The sequence below is a fragment of the Dipteris shenzhenensis genome, chromosome 1 (genome assembly GCF_047967505.1).
Source record: "Dipteris shenzhenensis isolate YYH24624 ecotype China chromosome 1, Dip_SZ_1.0, whole genome shotgun sequence".
Taxonomy (NCBI): domain Eukaryota; kingdom Viridiplantae; phylum Streptophyta; class Polypodiopsida; order Gleicheniales; family Dipteridaceae; genus Dipteris; species Dipteris shenzhenensis.
The window spans coordinates 14,117,945-14,138,920 of NC_141596.1; the positions used below are offsets into that span (position 1 = coordinate 14,117,945).

General features: G+C 43.2%; 1 pseudogene across 1 annotated transcript; it reads right to left on the bottom strand.

Moving 5' to 3' along the window:
- Nucleotides 1–1,118: 1,118 nt before the first annotated feature.
- On the bottom strand, nucleotides 1,119–3,445 carry LOC147905425 (dammaradiene synthase pseudogene; annotated as a pseudogene). Its single transcript, XR_015541908.1, has 2 exons — nucleotides 3,296–3,445; nucleotides 1,119–3,174 (listed from the first exon to the last, which is right to left on the bottom strand). The product of XR_015541908.1 is annotated as a dammaradiene synthase pseudogene (transcript).
- Between the last annotated feature and the right edge of the window lie 17,531 nt (nucleotides 3,446–20,976).

Genomic DNA, 20,976 nt, shown 5'->3' on the forward strand with positions numbered 1-20,976 from the left:
ATATGTAATAATGTTATTGGCCGGCTATCACATGATATAGGCTTACAAATGCACACTTCTATAGTTGTGTTTATATAGTAGCAAATTTGAATGTAGTCATAGCATGTATGTATCTATTTATCATGCAAACACTTTTGCCCTCTAGTGCCCTTTATTAGCACTGGCTCTCCTAGAGACAGTGCTTTAGGATTGAGTTGAGTGGGAGTTTTGTGATTATTCTTAGTTTTCAAGGAATTTTTATTAAGATTAATTTCTAAAATTCTTAACGTCTACTTTTAATGGTTGTCGGGATTTCAACTTTTAGCTTGTGTGTGGTTGTTGGCTTTTCATCAGCTTGTGTGTGCTTTTTACCCGCCTCCAACATGGCTATAAATCAATTCAGGGGCTCCACTCTCCCTCCATGCTTGAGCTCTCCCTAGAACGATTGCCTTGGCTTCCTCCAGCTACAAGTCTTCAAGTCACTTCAAGATTTCTGATCGCTCAGCCAAGTTTCACGTGTTCGTTTGTGAGCAAGGCGCTAAAGTTAGTTCGCCTGTTAACTGTTGAAGCCGTTTTCTGGGAAAAAATTTTGCTATCCAGAAAGCCGTTTGCCAGAAAAGGAAGTTCGCCAGTAAAAAAAAAATATGTTTTCCTATTCAAAGGGCTTCATGTCTGCCTGACGGTATTTATGCCTGCTGGTGAAAAGATTGTTGTGTACTAGATCTGTTTATAAAAATAAAGCAAAAAAACCCCCAGAAAGTTGACATACAAACTTTGCAAGTATCATTCATAAAGCCTTCAACGAAAAATAACATCGATTTACCTGCCAGTTTTAATTTATAGTTTTTTTTTTTTTAAGGCAATGGCTTTGCATTTAAGTGTGAGCATGCAAATAACTATAGAACCTTGGCAAATCCTAATGGATCTTGAAAGTCCTCAAAGCATTTCTTTTTTATTATTTCTTACTAAACAATTGATAGTGTCTAAAGACTCTTAAAACCCACAAGTTGGAGCCAAGTGCTATAGTGCATACATGCACCCTTGTTAGACTTGACTCCAATCTTATTAGCTTGATACTAATCTATAGACATTAGTAGCAAGTTTCTCTTATGTCTTATAGATAGCTACACTTCTTGATAGACTAAGTATTCCCTAAAGAGTTCATGTTGGAAAGGAGAAGAGAGTCCAACATATTCTAGATTTTCAATAGTTTGTGGAGTGTCTAAGGTCAAGGGGCCAGCTGTTTGCCCTTGTCCTTTAGGAGGAAAGAGCGATAGTGTCCCAAAGCACTCAAGGGGAAATACACGGGGTAGAGGTGGTATTTCATGTAGAAGTAGCCAGGGAAACCTGTCCCAGTGAAGCAAGCCTCTCTCCACGACCCATCTTCACATTGAGTCCTCAAGAGATAGCCCACACCAGCCTCGAGAGGCTCCCTCTCATACCTCCCCATTCCATCCCCTACAGCCAGGAGCCCCTCTATGCCCCATGCACTTTGTGAGGCTGTGGCACACTCGTTGTGCCCTTTGAGAGACACATCCTGGTAACTCCAGCAAGTCTCTCCCCACCCCCCGTCCCTTGCTTTGTTGTTTTTTTGGGCTTCCACCAGCCATTTGGCCCCTCGCTCCATCTCTGATCGATGTGCCTCTGGTGCTACCACAGACAAGGCAGCTAGCACTCGGCTCGTGCCGTAGATGTAGTTCACTCCCCATCTCCCAAACCAGCACCCTTCCCTCTCTTGCTCCTTGCGCAGATACGCCAGACCGCGTTTGATACAACTTGCTGGGAGTTGCTCTAGCTCGGGGTGCATCTTCAGCCTTCCCGCCATCTCCAGAACCCCCGCCGTTACGTCTGCAGTATTGGGGTCCGTCATCGCCTTTAGGTCACCGTAGGGCGTCTCGTTCAGCCAATTCTGATCGTTATCCCGATCATATGCCCCCCAACCACCTGCTTTGCACTGCAAGCTGCTTATCCAATCCACTGCACGGGCGATGGCAGAACGCTTTGCGGGCTCGTTTGGAAGCTGAACGTCAGCCAGGGCCATCACTACACATGAAGTATCGTCGACATCGGGGTACCAGCGATTTTCGAACTGAAATGACCAGGCTCCAGCCCGGCTGCCTGCCATGCTTTTCACACGCCAGTCGCCCTCGGCCTGCAAAACCTGCATTTTCAGAAGCCATTGTCCAGCGCGCTGTAGGGCAGGGTGATGAGGAGCAAGTCCTGACTGCACTAGAGCGCGCATGGCCAGGGCAGTATCCCACACGCAAGACGTGCACGCCTGCATCCAGTAGTGTGTCTTCGTTTCCAGAGAAATGTTTCTAAGAGTCTCAAGAGCACGCTGGACTATGGGATCCGAAACGCTGTAATCCAGCACCTTGAGCGCCAGCAGAGTAAAATAAGTAGAAATAAACAAACCACCAAAGCCACCCGAGGTATCCTGCCGTCGGAGCAACCAGTTCTCTGCCGCTGCCAGACCTTTCTTTCGGAAGGGTACCAATTTGAAGCTCTCCGCAAGCTTGAAAGCACGATCGACGACAGTGAACAAATCTGTCCAATCTCCACGCCAGGGTCGCGAATACTGGGCTTCTTTCCGTGATCCCTCAACGTAAAGCTCATCCAGAGTGATAGCAGGGTCCGTTCGAAAGACGGGTCTTCGATCGAAAACGATAATCAAAGCGACGGTGCAAGACCGCGCCCAATAAGACATTTCGTAGATGTTGAATGGAATCCAGTTGGGAACTAACATCAGCCAAGGCGGGAGCGATGGAAGGCCACGCCAGTCGTAGCAGCCTAACAAAGCCAGGTTCATCTTCGTGAAAACACGAGTCTTGCTGATGCCACCTTTCTGGAGAATGAATTGCCGTGCGTTCTGAAGGGCTGGATCGGAGGCCGAGACATTCAACAGGCGGAGCGCCAAGTAGGCCTCCACCGAAGAACACAAGTGACCACCATCTCCGTAGAAAAGCTCCCAGCCCCCGTGTTCACACTGATGCTCTCGCAGATAGGTCTCCATCTTGTGCATCGGATGCGTGTCGTCTGTGCGAAGCAGTTTATACAGCATAACGGCTTCGGCTGTTTGGGTTACATTGCACTCTACTTCGGCGGACCAGTACCCTTCCGGATACTGAACTGACAAAAGATACTCTTGGGCCCGCTTGATGGCCTCCTCCAAGTTTGTTTGAGTGCTCATAGTTCCTAGGACAGCATAAAATTTCTGTGATTAGCCCAGGTTACAGTACGTTTTCTACGTAAAAAGTGTTATATAGAACACAAATCCAAAGACAACTGCACGAGCGATTGTTTGCAAACCTTGTACCTTCACTTGGTCAGTTATAGCTGGTGCAATATGATCTCTGCGCTTGGAAGAGTACTAAGGTCCAACTATCAAGCTCCAAAGATCTCGAAATTTTGAAAATCAAGCAAGGGACTCACCACTCAAATGTTTCGAACAGATCGTTTACGCAGAGGGCGTAGGGGGCGATGGAAGAATACGTGCCACGGTGCTACCATATAGTCTTCAAGTTCACAGTGCAAACGTCATTAGTTCAAAAAAGTTGATGGACGGTGCATAAATCCGGTGACAAAGAGTTCACCGGGTACAATCGGGAGTTTTTGTGGTCCCGGACCCTGGTATATCTTGTGATATGGTGGGTTTTTGGAATTTAAAAAATGACGCGAGTATATCTTGGGATATGGTGGCTCTCTAGAAATTCCAAAATGTCATTTCATGTTGTAAATCTACGGCCGCATTGGGCACATGCAAGTGCTCAGCACTTCCACCTTACACCTGGAAGATTCTTGGTTGTGAAATTAAGGAGGGAAAAGCCCAATGTTGGCTTTTCCCGTACATCGAGGGCCCCACGGGAAGCTTGTTGATGGAGACACACAAGCCAATCATTTTGTGACAAGCTAGCTTTCCGTGCATTTTCTAGGTTTGATGGAGACTTGCACACACCTTCCAGCTTTGATGGAGACGCACAGATATCTTCCAACTTCGATGTGATAGGCAAGCGTGTCGATTTGATCTTCTTGAAATGAAGAGCCGTATATCGTACGGTGGAGGTTCATTTATTTCTGACCGCGGACCTTGATGTTAATGACACACATTGTAGTTGTTGGTTTATCACACTCTTTTTCTTTTCTTTTAAACTCTCCCAACAACTCTGGCAACGATGATGTATCTAGGGCTATGCACACAATAGGCCATCCTAAGTGGCTTCCAATATTCAAATCTCAAAGGGGACGTTTCTAGCCAGAGTTGTTTCTATAACATTTCTAGCCAGAGTTGTTTCTAGCCAATTGAAACTAAAATATAATGTGGTAGTTTCACATACCTCCCTAGTAAATGATCCTAGCTCTGGCCTCCAAGGGTCTACATGCCACATGGAAGGAAATATATATGATGGGAATGGGAAGATCCATATTCATTAATGGTTTGTATCCTATTTCCATCCCACCATGTGCTAGCGTTAAAAGAAGGGTCTACATGCCACATGGAAGGAAATATATATGATGGGAATGGGTAGACATGGTCGCATCCATATTCAATGATTTGTATCCTATCTCCATCCCACCATGTGCTAGTGTTAAAAGAAATTGAGGATGCCTTAGGTGGTCCACCCCTCATTTGCAAGCCTTGGCCATGAAGGTGTTGTCACAACCTTGTAGCAACTCCTCTAGCAAATGAAGTTGGAGTAACTACAAGTTTGTGCATTTCGTCACGATGAACTGCTTGACATCAGAAAGATCAGAGAAGCTGGTTTACCCTTATGTGAATGGTAGGGTGTCAAACGATGTGAAAGGGGTGTACAGTGATGGTGATATGCCAAAGTGGGTACACACAGATCTTCCAGGTCCCTTCCATGATGCCCCTATACTTACACACCCTGAACCAAATTCTAGTGACTCAGAAGAAGAGACATTGTTGTGATGCATGGTTGTGTTAGATAAATTTACAATTGGCGGTAAAATGCAAATGAGACATTGCAATTAAAATGTTACAATTCTTTTAAAATGCAATCCTTTTAAAATGCAATTCTTTTAAAATACAAATTTATTCAAAATGCAATTTATTTGATAGGTAATTCATCATGTATATCGTGTTTGTTGGAGGCTGGAGCAATGTGCGCTAGCGATTGATGAAGTTATAAATCTGTGAATCTTTCCAAGCACGCTTTGCATAGGGAGCTTAAACCCCATCAAAGTGTGCATGAAAGATTTATAATTTCAGGAATGGCTAATTTTGTGACAATTTACATTTCACCAAACATCACAATTTACATTTCACCAAACATGACAACGGCTTGTGGTCATATTACATAAGTTCAAAGTGTACACAAGCTAACTTTTAGATTTTGGGCAAAGTATACATGTGCTCTGTTTGCAAAATTTATAATTACATTTGAGGTGTCCAAAAGATTACAAGTGATGCCCATTTTCCAAATATTTAAAGAACCAAAAAATCATCCCATTTGACACTTCTATGAGGGTGTGTTGATTCGGAGGTCCACATGGACATATGGGACCTCTAATCTTTGCAACCAAGGATCCGGTAAAAATTTTGCTCCAATGCCAAGAACGCCATACAATTGCTTGGCTTGAGGATCATTACAGGCTGGACATGCACTCCTAAGCTTTAACATTTTTGCCAAAATACCAAGTGAAATCGATGGTGGCATGAGAGCGATAGTATCCAATCGTCGTATCAAAGTGATTATGGCATATTGGACATAAAGGCCCATCATCCACAAAGGTAATACACATCAAAAGGGTGGAGGGATTTCTGGCACCCAAGCCCATAAAATTAGGATCCAAGCTATAAACACAGCCTCCATCTTCAATGTGTTGGAGTGAAGCTTGTGCATCTCGTGCTTGCTGAGAATACGCAGCAGATATGTGGCATTGCTCCTTGTAGGTATTTTGGAGGTCTTGCCTCTGTTTGGTCTGTTGGAGCATTGCATTCAAGTGATTCACTTCAGTAAGAAGCCGCTCGTTCTCACTCGTCCCTGTCGATATTCAGACATAGTTCACACACTATGATGCTTGGAAATGTGACATCTTCCCGCAATGCACTTTGTGGCGTAGGCTGTGGACCCTCTGCACCGTCTCCCCCCTGAGAAGATAGTGGGAGAGAGGCAAGGAGTCTCACTTGTGGCTTTCTCACATGCACAATGGGGGAATACACAAAAAGGTGGAGGCTGAAAACAGTTTTCCTCTTCTTAGTTGTGTAAGCCAAAAGAACTCTAGTACAAAGAAATAGAAGAACCCTATATGTGGGTCTCAAACCAAACTCAACTAACTAAGGTGGCATACTAACTAAGCCACGATCTAGTGTAGATAAGGATAGCTGTCATCCAGCTATTATTCGTGGGCAGTGTACCAACCGCATCTCCAGCTAACAAGTTGGTGACATAAATACACAACGGTCACCCTGGCATATCGCGAGTGGAGCTCGATATCTCAACACACAACGGTCACCCTGGCATATCGCGAGTGGAGCTCGATATCTCAACACTCCCCCTCGAGCTCAATCCCAATTCTTGCACACCAAGCAGGTCTCTGAACTTGCGCAGCTTCTCTGCGCCCAATGCTTTGGTGAATATGTCAGATACCTGATCCTCTGTGCTGACATAAACTAGATCAATAAGACCTAGTAAAACCTTCTCCCGCACATAGTGATAATGCACCTCAATGTGCTTTGTTCTAGCATGAAAGACTGGGTTCTTTGCCAAGTGTATACTGCTCATGTTGTCACAATAAATGACAACTGGCCCATCTGTAGACTGATGCATATCATAGAGTAGCTTATGCAACCAAGCTACCTCACATGCAGCCATTGCTGCACCCCTGTACTTAGCCTCTGTGCTCGACAAGGCAACTGTAGGCTGTTTCTTGCTGCTCCAAGTGACTGCAGCACTCCCAAAAGAGAACACATACCCACTGGTAGATCGTCTATCAAAAATACTACCAGCCCAATCAGCATCAGTGTATCCATGCAACTGTATCTGAACCCCAGCCTCATAAAATAGTCCATACTGCAATGTGGACTTCACATACCTGAGTATGCGTCTAGCCGCATCCAAATGCGGTTTCCTTGGAGCCTGCATAAACTGACTTACCAACCCAACAGCATAGCTCAAATCTGGCCTGGTAATAGTCATGTAAATCAAACTTCCTACTATGCGTCTGTACATAGTAGGGTCTTCCAGAAGCTCACTTGCATCTGCGCTCAGCTTCACATTCTGCTCCAAAGGAACTGAAATAGGCTTACAGCCTGTCATCCCATATTTGGACAGCATGTCCAATCCATACTGCCTCTGCAAGAGCTGTATCCCACTTGGTGATCTAATCACCTCAATGCCCAAGAAATAACGCAGCTCTCCCAAATCCTTCATCTCAAACTTTTGCCTCAATAGCATTTTCACATGAAGGATATCTTCATCACTATCACCTGTGATGATCAAATCATCAACATAAATTACCAGCAGCATAATCCCTTTCTCTGTTTTTCTCACATAGAGTGAGAAATCTGCCTTGGAAATCTGAAAGCCAATAGTGACAAGATACTGTCCTATCTTGTCAGACCATGCTCTAGGTGCTTGCTTCAAGCCATACAAGGCTTTCTTCAACCTACAAACAAACTCAGGATGAGTAGCATGAACATAACCTGCTGGCTGCTCCATAAAGACCTCTTCTTGCAAATCACCATGCAAGAAGGCATTCTTTACATCCATCTGATGTAAAGACCATCCCTTTGATGTAGCCATAGCAATGGCTGCTCTTACGGTTGCCATCCTTGCAACCGGGCTGAAAGTTTCTTCATAATCAATGCCATATGTCTGTGCATACCCCTTGACAACTAATCTTGCCTTGTATCTATTCACAGAACCATCTGCATTGTGCTTGATCTTATAAACCGACTTACAGCCAATTGCATTCTTGTCTTCAGGCAAAGGCACCAATTCCCATGTAGCATTAGCATCCAAGGCATCCATTTCTTCATCCATGGCTTTCTCCCATTTTTCATTTCCCATGGCTTGCTCAAAAGAAGTGGGTTCTGGTTCCTGTATCACTTTGACCATATAGGCATAGTGAATGGCTGTAAATCCATCATATTTCAGCCTATCCACAGGATACCTAACCCTGGTAGACCTGCGCAAAATAGGCTCACTTCCAGGTGCTCTCAAAACATCCCTGGTCTTCCTTACTCCAGGTGTAACAACAGAAGGAATACCCAACTCATCATCAATGCTTTGCTCTGAGCCACTGGATTCACCATCCACAGAAGAGTGACCTACATTCACATCAAACATGGGCTGATCTACCTTCTCTTTTCCTTTTCGTGATACCTGCGTACCACTCTCTACATTGCTTTGAGGGGATTCTTCTGATCTCAATCTACCTATCCATGGCGAAGTATGTGAACCACTGGTAGAGGACACTCTAGGTCCACTGATATTTTGTGATTGCTGCTGTGCATTCTGTGCAGCATTACCATTTTGTGCATCTACATCAATCATCACATTTACTGGTTTATACCAGCTACTCATCTCATCAAAAACAACATCTCTGCTCACTGTGAACTTACGTGTAGAAGGGTTATAGCATCTATACCCTTTCTGCTGCCCCTTTCTGCTGCAGAGAATAACCAATAAAGACGCACTTCTCAGCTTTTGGATCCAACTTGGACCTCAACTGATCTGGCACATGGACATAGGCAATGCAACCAAAAATCTTCAAATGAGAAATATCCGGTTTCCTACCAGTATACATCTCCTCAGGCGTCATGCCATGTATTGCTGCAGTGGGAGTCCTGTTCATTATATAGACTACTGTAGCAACTGCTTCAGCCCAATAATAATCTGGTAGATCTTTTTCATTTAGCATAGCCCGAGATACCTCTCCAATATGCCTGTTTTTTCTTTCTACAATTCCATTTTGCTGTGGGGTATGACTGCATGAATATTGCTACTTTATACCATGCTCCTGCAAGAACCTTGCAAACTCATTTGAGAGGTACTCTCCCCCTCCATCTGACCTTAGGCATTTTATTTGTAGGCCTGTTTCTTTTTCAACCATAGCTTTGAAAGCTTTGAAGTGCCCAAACACTTCACTTTTCTTTTTCATAAAATACACCCACAGTTTTCTGCTGAAGTCATCAATAAATGTGACAAAATAGTGACAGCCTCCAATAGATGCAGCTTTTGTAGTCCACACATCAGAGTGGATTAATTCCAATGGCTTTTTACTCTCTTGAACATGCCTAGGAAAAGGTTTCCTTGCCTGTTTCCCAAATTGACAGGCTTCACAAACCTTGTGCATTTCTGCAACCTTGAATTTTGGCAATCCTACAACAATATTTTGGGCTTGCATTGATTTAAGTCGCTGTATATTAACATGACCAATGCGTTTGTGCCAGATATCAATATCTGCAACTACACCGGTCCCATGTGCAAACATTGCTGCACTCAATTCAGGCATGTCTGCATCCAACGTAAACATCCTGCCCTTCTTCTTTCCTTTTGCTATCAAGCGACCGTTATTTTTCATATCCTCAACAAAGCATCCATGAGGATTAAATCTAACCTACAAGCCCTGCTCAACCATTTGACCAACAGAAACCAGGTTCTTGGTGATGTTCGGGACATGAAATACATCAGACAAGTATTTCTTTTTCCCATCCTGCATAGACAAAGGAATTTTGCCAATCTGCACAATAGGATGTGCAGTATCATCACCAGTCTCCACAAATCCTGGTTTTTCCATTTTTCTTGCATCCTGCATCCATTCAGCGTGACCTGTCATGTGGTTTGATGCACCTGAGTCAACATACCACACATCATTGCTTTCTTCTACACTTGTTACAGAATTTGTCATATGCTGCACCATAAATAGATGCTCATTTCTATCATCACCCTGCCTGCTAGAAGATGCATAATTGCCTTGCTGCAATTTTCCATTCATAATGTCATTCTGCTTTTTGTAGCAGTCCTTAGCCATATGACCCATTTTGCCACAATAGTAGCATTCAACATTGCTGTTTGCATTTTGGCTTCTCTGCCATCCACCACGGCCTCTTTGGCTCCCCCTGCCTCTAGAGTTACCACGTCCTCTTGCATAGGACTGGTTTTCTTGCGTTTGCTACATATTCTGATTTCTACCATGGCCTGTAGATCGGCCTGCTCTACCTCTGCCTCTACCTCTGCCAGCATTTGAGTAGAAGACATTTTCTCTTGAAGTTCCTGCTGAAGAAGATGCACCACCATTTCTTTGCTCTTCAGAAATTAGAAGAGCAATCAACTCCTCAAAATCAGGAAATTTTTCACGGACGGCAATGGATGTCTGGAACTGTGCATAATCCTAGACCATTCAAGGTCATAGAGACCAAATCGTCATCATTCACTGGCGACCCAATGGAAGCAAGTGCATCTGTAATTTTCTTCACTTTCATGTGGTAGTCATTTATGCTCAAATTTTCTCTCTGCACATTGTGCAACTCCTGTTTGAGTTGCATTTTCCTGGCTTGCGTATTTGTGCTGTACATTTTTGCCAAAGTATCCCATGCCTCCTTTGGCGTATTCGCATCCTGAATATGCACAATCATGGAGTCCGAAATACTGATAGACAGCCAGTACATAACTTTCCTGGCTCTCTCATGCCATCCTTTGAATGCCTGCATTTCCTGTTGACTGGGAACATTAGGAAGAACAGGTTCTTCTTCATTTCCTGTAATGAACTCCCAATAGCCTTTTCCCATCAAGAAATTCGTCATTCTAAACTTCCATGCCTGGAAGTTGTTCTTGTCAAGCTTTTCAGTGACAATCTGTGAAAGAGAATCAGATGCCATTATAGAACACTGCAAAATATTCTGTCACTGCAAAAAACACAGCTTTTGCCTCACACGGGCAGAACTACAAAACTGACGAAAGTGGTATTTCACCACACAGTCACTTTCTAGTGACGATTTTGCATCAACAGGCAACAGGCATGAATCTGCAACTCCCAATATCTCTGCACACAGGCATACGATGCAATTTCTGCGGCACCTTTCCACCGGCTAGCTGCGCAGTGGTCGCACAACAAAAAAACAGGGCCTTTTTCTGAGTGCCTGCGAAGAACTTCCGCCGTCAAAACGAGCCCCGAAACGGCCTCAAATCTGAAAAATAAAGTCACTAAGGGCTTCGCCCACTCCCGCAGCATATACTGCGCTCTCGCCACACCGCGAAGGGCGTCTCAATCTGAAACAGTGCACTCCTGCACTTCTGGCTATGCTACCTGCAGAGATTTGCTCCCAAACTCGAAATAGGAAAGCAACACTAGTCCTCTTACTAGGACACCACGAACTTGGCTTGCTTTCTTGAGCTCCTTACCACGAACAAGGCTCTGATACCATGAGAAGATAGTGGGAGAGAGGGAAGGAGTCTCACTTGTGGCTTTCTCACATGCACAATGGGGGAATACACACAAAGGTGGAGGCTGAAAACAGTTTTCCTCTTCTTAGTTGTGTAAGCCAAAAGAACTCTAGTACAAAGAAATAGAAGAACCCTATATGTGGGTCTCAAACCAAACTCAACTAACTAAGGTGGCATACTAACTGAGCCACGATCTAGTGTAGATAAGGATAGCTGTCATCCAGCTATTATTTGTGGGCGGTGTACCAACCGCATCTCCAGCTAACAAGTCGGTGACATAAATACACAACGGTCACCCTGGCATATCGCGAGTGGAGCTCGATATCTCAACACCCCCTCTACACCTTCATCTCTCATGGCTTCATGCACATTCATGAATAGTTTAGAACTTGTCATTGAAACTACACAGATGCAAAATATGGCTAATGAATACACTATGTATCATATAACAACTATGAGCACAGATGGAACAAAATGGCATGTACTTCACGCACCTAAAGTCGGGCTTCCCACATCAGCAAGTGCTGCTGCACCAATGAGGATAGTGGTGGCACCAATTGTCCTTAGTTGCAATGACTTTTTGCTATGTGTTCTGGATTGGCAAGCAAAGTCTACAATCACGTCAAGCACAAATTTTGCATACAACATCTTTGCAAAGTAGAGTGGCATAGCTCCTCTATGAGGCTTATCTCATTTTATCATGCAACGAATATAATATGCATTCTCCCTCTTAACTGGATGGCAACAGTTTTGATGGGCCACCATCCATGTGAGGCATCATTTGAGACCATTGCATTGATGTGATCGTACTTCCAACCATTTGATCATGAAAGATGCTTGCATTGGCAATTTCACATGCCTCATCTCTTCTTATTGGTAGGAGGGTAGCATCAACCACATCCATTATGTGTTTCATTGCTTGCTTTCCCCTCAAATTTGGATCTTAGGATGCATATGCATCTTGCCGTGATCATTGCACTGCAGATGCCATGGTGAGGAGAGAGTGAGAGAAGATCTAACAACCATACCAAAATTGAGTGAACGATGTGTTATTGAAGCCTTTATTTACAACATGCTCATGCAAATTACACCATCTTAGAATTTACCCAACTATTTTGATTGTGGATTGACCATGATCGATTAATTGTACAAATAGAACAGCCAAAGTCTGGCAAATTGTCACATTTGTTTTAAAGATACATGTCATAGTAATTTTTAAATCCACGTGTACAATTCAAGGACATTACAAATTTGGCAATCAAAATTGTGATCATATGAGTCAAGCTAAAAAAAGATGAAGCTTATGTTCAAAAACATGTCTTCGTTTCCTCAATGGGTCACATTGCCACATCCTCATATACATTGAAACTATGCCATTTTGTCAAAATTGCTCCCATGGTAGGTCTCTCCTTTGGATCAATCCTGCATATCAAGTTTCCACAATCAACCAATAGCTTGAGTGCAATGTCTCCCTTCACCGAGTTGTCTCTAAGAGCTTCTACACCATCTATGAGAAAGCTGGCAATTTTCCTAAACATCCAACACTACAAGACATGAGTTGCTTTCTGATAGCAATACCGACGCTAAATACGAAGAATTTTCTTTTTAAACAAGTGGAAAGTGTTGTAATGTCCATCGGTGTGGACGTCACAAAGAAACCATCGGTACAAGAGTTGGTGTCACCATCGCGATAAAATATGGCCCACAATATTGATGTGAGCATCGGTGTAATAATCGATATATATCGACTCTACAGTGTCAATACAGGCATCGATATATACCAGTGTTTTTACAGAAGCTAAAAAAACTTTGTGGGGCAGGATGGGGCTTGTTTACCCCACATAATATTTTTTTTCATTAAAATCATGATTAAATGTTACAAATGAGGAGGTGCACATTACAATTTTGCAAAAAGAAGGTCTACAAAGTAATGGAAAATATGCCAAAGCAATGAGCTACAAAATGGAAAAAGTACCAAACTCCAAAATGGCAAATCCACCAAAGTAATGCGCTAATGTGCTATAGAATGGCAAAAGTGTCGAATGCTCTATAAAAGGGCACATGTGTCCAAACACTGAATGACTAATGACCTATCTATCCTACTATTTCTCCTCCTCATCCTCCTCGCCCTCCTTACCCTCGATCTCTTTATGTGTGCCTGATCCCTTGCTCTCCTCTTCTGCGAACCTAACCGCTTCTTCTTTAGATACAATCACCTCCCTCCGGATCTTTGGATGGGTCGAACGTGCTTCCCTAAGAATGAAACAAGTTAGAAAATCTAAGAGCTTCGATTGTAAGACAATGGTGATAGTCAAATGATAAAGAAGAGGAATAGGGTATACTCACATGATGCACCGCCACCCTTTTCTAATTGATGTGGACTCCTTCTCTCTCCTTCTCCTTAAACCATGCCTTGGCTCCAATCCTAAATGCCCTTCTGTACTCCTCGTTGTCTAGAGGCCTTCCAATCATAGATTCCTATGGATCCAAATTCAATTAGCTTGATATGAATGACAAGACATTTGAATGATTGAACATATTAAAAATTCTGTAGAAGATAAATGTATACTTACCACCCATGCCTCTTTGCCGATTCTGCCACCACTCCGGAGGTGCAAAGGACCTACAGTCTCCAGGCGTATCCTTGCCACCCTCTACTCAGGCTCAAATGCATTTGGATTCTCCTTGTAATCCTTCTTCCCTCTCTTCCAATCCTTCGGGTCTGCCCACCCTGGCTTGTGCTTGCCCTCCTTAACAGCATCCCTTAATTCATATTTACAAGACTTAAGGAGCTCCCCCATGCAAGTAAGCATGGCATTTTGATCAAACTCATACCCTTTAGGATTTGGAAATTGTATCTTGAGGGCATCTATGAAGGCATCCTTGGCTTTATTATCTTGTTGGTTCCAAGGTTTGAATATATCCTTGGGGAAGTGGGTGCTCACCAACCTCCTCATTTATCTTGTGACCGCCTTCCCTTCATCATCCTGTATTACCTCCCCAAGGTTGTTCACTGATCTATAGGATAGTTCCTCGAGCAAAACAAAGTCCTAAGGATGCGTGGTGGATCTAGTAGTAGAGCTAAAGTGAGGGGTGGAGCAAGCGCTGAAGGAGTGAGAAGTAAGGGACTGAGTGGTCTCTGAGGTGTTGTGGCCTGTGAGTGGAGAGGGCAAGGGATGAGACTGGTATTGCATCTCATGATATAGGGGAGACCTAGAGTGGTGGGAGTGTGTAGAGTCCCGTCTACATCTCTCATGCCACCATAGCAACCTCGACCCTTACTACTCTTTCTAGACCTACGATGGGTATGCCCAAGTGATGATCCCTTGGAGGGAGCTAAAAGGGAAAGTTGTCGAGTAGGTAAAGTCATCGATATCCCTAATCTACCCCCAAGGGGTCTAGTATAGGGAATAGTGGAGGTCCCCACTGGGATAGGAGAGAGAAGAATCTCACTGCTTCTGCATTGGTCATGGTTGCGACAAACTCATCGGGACTCTCAATGAAGCCATGGGCTGCTAACAAAGGGGTTCCCCGAGGAGAAGTCCCATGAGGAGTGGGCCCAGGAGGAGTCCACCCAGGGGTAGTCCCTTGAGGAGTCAACTGAGTGGAATCGAATTCCTCTAGATAGTAGAGCCCATGATGTCTCCTCCTACGAGGGGGCATCATGATCACGGAGTAAGTGCTCTCTAGATGTGCGACGTGATGCCATGTCTAATTTTGGGGGATTGGACAAAGATAGACACAAACAAGAAAACAAACACAAACATAAGAGTGGGCAAGAAGCAAAAAAAGCATACCATACTTACACTTTACCTAAAAGACAATTTACGACTTAGAACTCAAGTTCAATTTATTAAAACTCTGAAAATACAATTTACTTAAGAGTTCATCATATATTATCATATATCTCCATAAATACATTACCATATGTATCCAAAAGAGCATTTATATACAAAATTTATACCAAAAGAGTGTTCATATACAAAACTTTTCGCAAAAATAGTATTCATAAACAAAACTCATCTCCAAAAGAGACATTCTTATGAATATGCTAAAGAGAGGAGGAGGTCTACTACTCTGCATTACTATCACTCATACTATCATCCTCCTCATGGATAAACGGTTCACTTGGGACCTCATCTTTCACGTCTTCTAATATATATTGAAACTCTTCTTGGACGATGTACCCACGGTCCAAGAAGATGTCTACACAAACCATGATGTCTTTAATAGTCTCCTCCTTGTTAATTTGTAGTTTGAAGAAATTTCCCCAAAGCTTGCAGAGATCTCATAGGTTGGTTCAAGTGACCCTCAGGTAATGCTACTCTCATGACAATCAGTCTCAACCCCACCCGCACTCTTGCACTTTGACATTAAACTATATCCAATCTACATCATGCACAATTTTTTATTCTACATGTGATAGCAAAGTATCCATGTGAATGGTGGCAACATGGGGATGTTGAGATATGGTGCCATGAGCACATATTAGAGGCTAAGGTATGGTATAGGAATGTATTAAAGTAGCCATCCTAGCATGTGGACTACATGATGTGGAGATGTGGATCAAGGATATCCATAAGGAGAAATGTGGATGAGAGGATCCCACAAGTGTTGACTATTCTAAGGGCACTCTCTATATAAGAGGCCTATCATGTATTGTTGATATATAGATTTGAAATAGATTGATTCATAGTTTCTCATCATCTCTTTCATGGAGTTTCTTATATGCTTTGAGCCTCTGTAGTCCTTATGCTCATCTAGTTGCACTAGGTTTAGCACGATCTTACATTCTTTGACATGGTATCAGAGCATAGGTTTAGCTAAACCTAGATTTAGATTGAGGGAGTTCATGAGTGCGCATTTCGTCCTTCTTTTATGATAGCAACTTCTTGAGATATCTTGGAGAAGGAGATTAGTGAGACTCTGAGGAATGTTCTAGAGAGACTATATCTCAATCCTAGTCTATGATCGGTCCAGTGAGCCATCCTCCCATAGTTCAAATCCTTAGTCATTTGAACAAACAGTTTCAGCACCTTCAGTCCAATGTGGCTCCAATAAGGTGGCTCTATCAAAGGCAGCATTCAGTCCAATGCGACTCCACTAAGGCGGCTCTCATCCCTCTATAACTAAGCGACCTACCAGCATCTACAAGGGAGATTTCTATGACGTCCAGCCATAGCACCTCATGAGTGGCCAGCACTTTCAAGCTCATATGGCTACAACCTTAGCAGATGATCCCTAGATTAAGGAGGCACGAAAAGATAGCAAGAATGTGCCCTATCTTTATAAATTAGCGAGGCGGCATGTGAAAAAGCTTTAGCATTCGCAGCAGGGTCCTGGAGGTGGCTCTGGGGTTTGCTCAGCCTAGCTTTGCTAAACATTGAGGAGCTCCAAGGGTCTAGAAAAGGCTCACCACCTTAAAGGGCCACCCATGAGATAATAGCGACTCCACCTCAGTGCCTCTTAAGAGAACTTGCTCCTCTAACTAGTAGCTCGCAACGTGCAGCACCTAAGCAACCCACCACACGACTCCAGCGATAGAAGCAAGCAGCAAACAAATAGGAGCCTCCAGCCTGCCACAATGCAAACTCTCCTTCTCAACCCAAACGTCTCCTGGTCTGAACAGCCACGCTCCATCCTCGCTCCATCGCCTCCTACGCTCAGCAAACGGCCCACCTTCGAGCAACCCATAGGATGGATCAGCCAGCCACCATGATGTGCGCAACTTCCAGCCACTCACAAGCTCACGCTTCTCCTGTCATCGTCATCAATGAAGCCTTTGCAACCCACCTTCCTGCAAAGATCACTAAGGCTAGACCTTAGGACACATGGCAACCCCTTGACTGACACGTGTCAAGATATGATGTGACCAGGATTAGGTTTGTTAAACTTTGGGTTAGACTCATTTGGTTAAAAGTATGACACATGGCAGGATAAGTCTTTACCTTAGTTAAGTGTAGTTAACCTTGGTGTGGTCACTAGGACATAGGGTTGGATTATGGTTGAGTCAGGCCACCCTAGGTTTGGTCATTGGTCAAGCAACCCACACTAAACCATGGTTAGGTTTAGGATCAGGATTAGTTAAAAGTGCCACATAAGTATGTGCCTTCTAAGCACACAGCCTCTTGTTAAGTGCAATTTGGAATTCAGCATGTGAATCCCTATGCCATATCATCAAGGCCCACTCCAAGAAGAATTTGCATGCACTCCAAAAAGGAAAAGTGATCGCCTTATTGAGATCTACACGCCTTTCAAGTCAGAATCATTAGACACTGCCATTGAAGCAAAACAAAGCTCATGGTAAGACCTTTGCAACAAATGGAAAAGTGATGCATGAATGCAAAAAGCATGCCAAAAGCACAAGTGCATGAGATAGCCATAGCATAGAACATGGCATCCACACATAAAGCATTAAGGCACAAAGCATCATACATCAAGCTACATCAGACAAAGAAGAGAATGCCATCAACAACATGTATTGAGAAGCAAAAACCTTGCCACCTTTAGCCCACACGTTTGTAAATCAAACCTGACCACCTGAGAGTAGCCATGTAAGCACCCAAGGGAGGATTTGATCTTGTAACTCACATTTGACCACCTTGCAATAGCCAATGGATCATGGCACCAAGGGGAGGTGTTGAGATATGGTGCCATGAGCACATATTAGAGGCTAAGGTATGGTATAGGAATGTATTAAAGTAGCCATCCTAGCATGTGGACTACATGATGTGGAGATGTGGATCAAGGATATCCACAAGGAGAAATTTGGATGAGAGGATCCCACAAGTGTTGACTATTCTAAGGGCACTCTCTATATAAGAGGCCTATCATGTATTGCTGATATATAGATTTGAAATAGATTGATTCATAGTTTCTCATCATCTCTTTCATGGAGTTTCTTATATGCTTTGAGCCTCCGTAGTTCTTATGCTCATCTAGTTGCACTAGGTTTAGCACGATCTTACATTCTTTGACAGGGGATGCGGGTTGGGTTTACAGAAGACTTTCAGGGAGGAGGTCATTCCATTTATGATCTGTTGGAAAGAAACAACCAAATATGGGCATATAAAACACATTATAAATCATAGTAGGACACTCATACAAGAACTATAAAAAAATTCAGGGTACAAACAATTACAAACAAAAAAATTCAGGGACCTACAAAAAATCACATTCACTACTATTCAAAATAGTAAGGGTACCAACAAGCCAATATCTTTCGAAATGATAATTCTAAAAAAATTTATTGCATCCACTCTCCTTTATTCTGCAATCTTTGCCAATCACATCCCCTATCACCCTATCTACTTTTTCCTCCTCAGCTCTTATACGTTTGATTCTTTGCTTTCCCTTCTCCGCTTCATCCTCCTTTAATATTTAAAGTCTCTCCTCCTCTCTTCTTTGTCTCACACCACTCCCTTACTATATCGCTCACTGTTCCCTTTCGATATATTTTTCGTTCCCTTCTCATTGCTCTCTTGTCATTCCGTTCTCGTCGTTCCCCTCCTTCCACTCCATCCACTCTGCTATTGCTCATTGCTCCCTTCTCGTCGATGTCTCTCTTGTACTCCCAATGGCCCCTAGCAAAGAAGCTCTACTAGCATACTTGAAGGAGTTGTACTATCAGTATTATGATAGAAAGGATTGGGAGGTATATGTACCATCGCTCCCTAGGGTGCATCTATGTCACTCCACATATGGTGCAGGCATGGATTATTCTAACCAGGACAAGATAGATCACAAAATCCTCAAGGATTCTATTGAGTGTATGTTGAGCTACATCAAAGAGGAAGGCCACATGCCCAAGGAAACACCTTGGAGTAAGGAGTAAAAGAAAAAATAAGTAAAGGACAAGAAGAACAAGAAAGATGACAAAGGAGAGGGTAGCACTTCATCGAAGACCAAAGTATTATAGAGTACTCTAATTTGGAGAATGTATTTACAGTTTCTGGTATATGAGAGGGAGAGAGGAGAAAAGACAGGGGAAAGAGAGGTGAAAAGAGAGGATAAAGAGGAGGAAAAGAGGGAAAAGAGAGGTGAAAAGAGAGAAAAGAGAGGGGTTCAAGAGGATGTGAAAATAAGAAAAAGCGAAAAGGATAGGAGTGAAGCAAAAGAGAGGATGGAAGAGGAAATAAGAGAAGAGAGGAGAACAGAGGGGAGAAGAGAGGAAATAAGAGAAGAGAGGAAAAGAGAGAGAAAGAGAGGAAAAGAGAGGGGAGAAAGAGAGGAAAAGAGAGGAAAAGAGAGGAGATAAGAGAGAGAAGAGAGATAAGAGAGGAAATAGAAAGAGAGGAGATAAGAGAAGATAGGAGAAGAGAGGGGAGAAGAGAGGAAATAAGAGGAAATAAGAGGGGAGAAAAGAGAGGAAAAAATAGAGATAAGAGAGGAAATAAGAGAAAAGAGAGACGATAAGAGAAGAGAGGAGAAGAGAGGAAATAAGAGGGGAGAAGAAAGGAAATAAGAGAAGATAGGAAAAGAGAGGGGAGAAGAGAGGAAAAGAGAGGGGAGAAAGAGAGGAAAAGAGAGGATGGAAGAGGAAAATAGAGGGGAGGAAAAGGGAAAAGAGAGGAAAGAGAGGAGAAAAGATAGAAAAGAGAGGAGCAAAAGCGAGGAGAAAATATAGAAAAGAGGGGAGAAAAAGAGAGGAGAAAATAGAGATGAAATAGGAAATAAGAGAAGAGAGGAGAAAAGAGAGAAAAGAGAGGGGAAAAGAGAGGGGAAAAGAGAGGAGAAAAGAGAGATAGCGAGGAGAAAAGAGAGAAAAGAGAGGATAAAAGATAAACTTCCTATGCTTATCATAGCAGCTAGCGCTTAAGGCGCTAGCTACATGCCAATGTATTCACGAAAAGAAAAATAGGAAAAGAGAGGAAGCACGTTCTTACTTGGAAAGTATGTGTCCTGGGCTCGGACGATCCTACTTGGAAGAGGTGTTTCGTGTCTATTGCCCTTTAAAAGAGAGGAAACATGCCATTTTTTAGTAAAAGGAGGAATTTGTAAAAGCAACATTCCAAAGGGTACAGATTGAGGAGACAAAGACAAGCCTACAAAGAAGGAGAAAGCACACAAATAATAGGTAGAGCTTTCATACTCTTCACTTTCATGATTGTTTTTCATGTGTTGTGTTTTCCTTTAGAGAAAGAAAAGGAAAGGAAAGGAGGAGAGAAACTTTAGAAAAAGGAAGGGAAAGTGAAAGTAGAGAAGGGAAACAAGAGGAGAGGCAGAAAGAAAGACAAAGAAACCAAACAAACTTGAAATAGAAGGGGAAGAGAGAAATTCTTACCTTGAGATGGAGAGGGAGTTGCAGCAAGTCTTGTAGCCACACACTAACAATGTAGGAGAGTATGGAGATGTGGGAGGGGGAGGGAGGAGGCAAGGGTTGTAGGTGATCATGAGCTGAAACCGAAAGCGAGGGATGAGAATGCATGAATAATCGAATGGCATCGTGGGACGAACAGCAACAATTTTTTGGTTCCTAGATTTTATCAGTATGGGCATCAGTATGAAAGTGGGTGAATAAAAGTAGAGCATCTGTATGGACGTTGGTATTGTCATAAGTATATACCGACACCCATACCAACAAAAC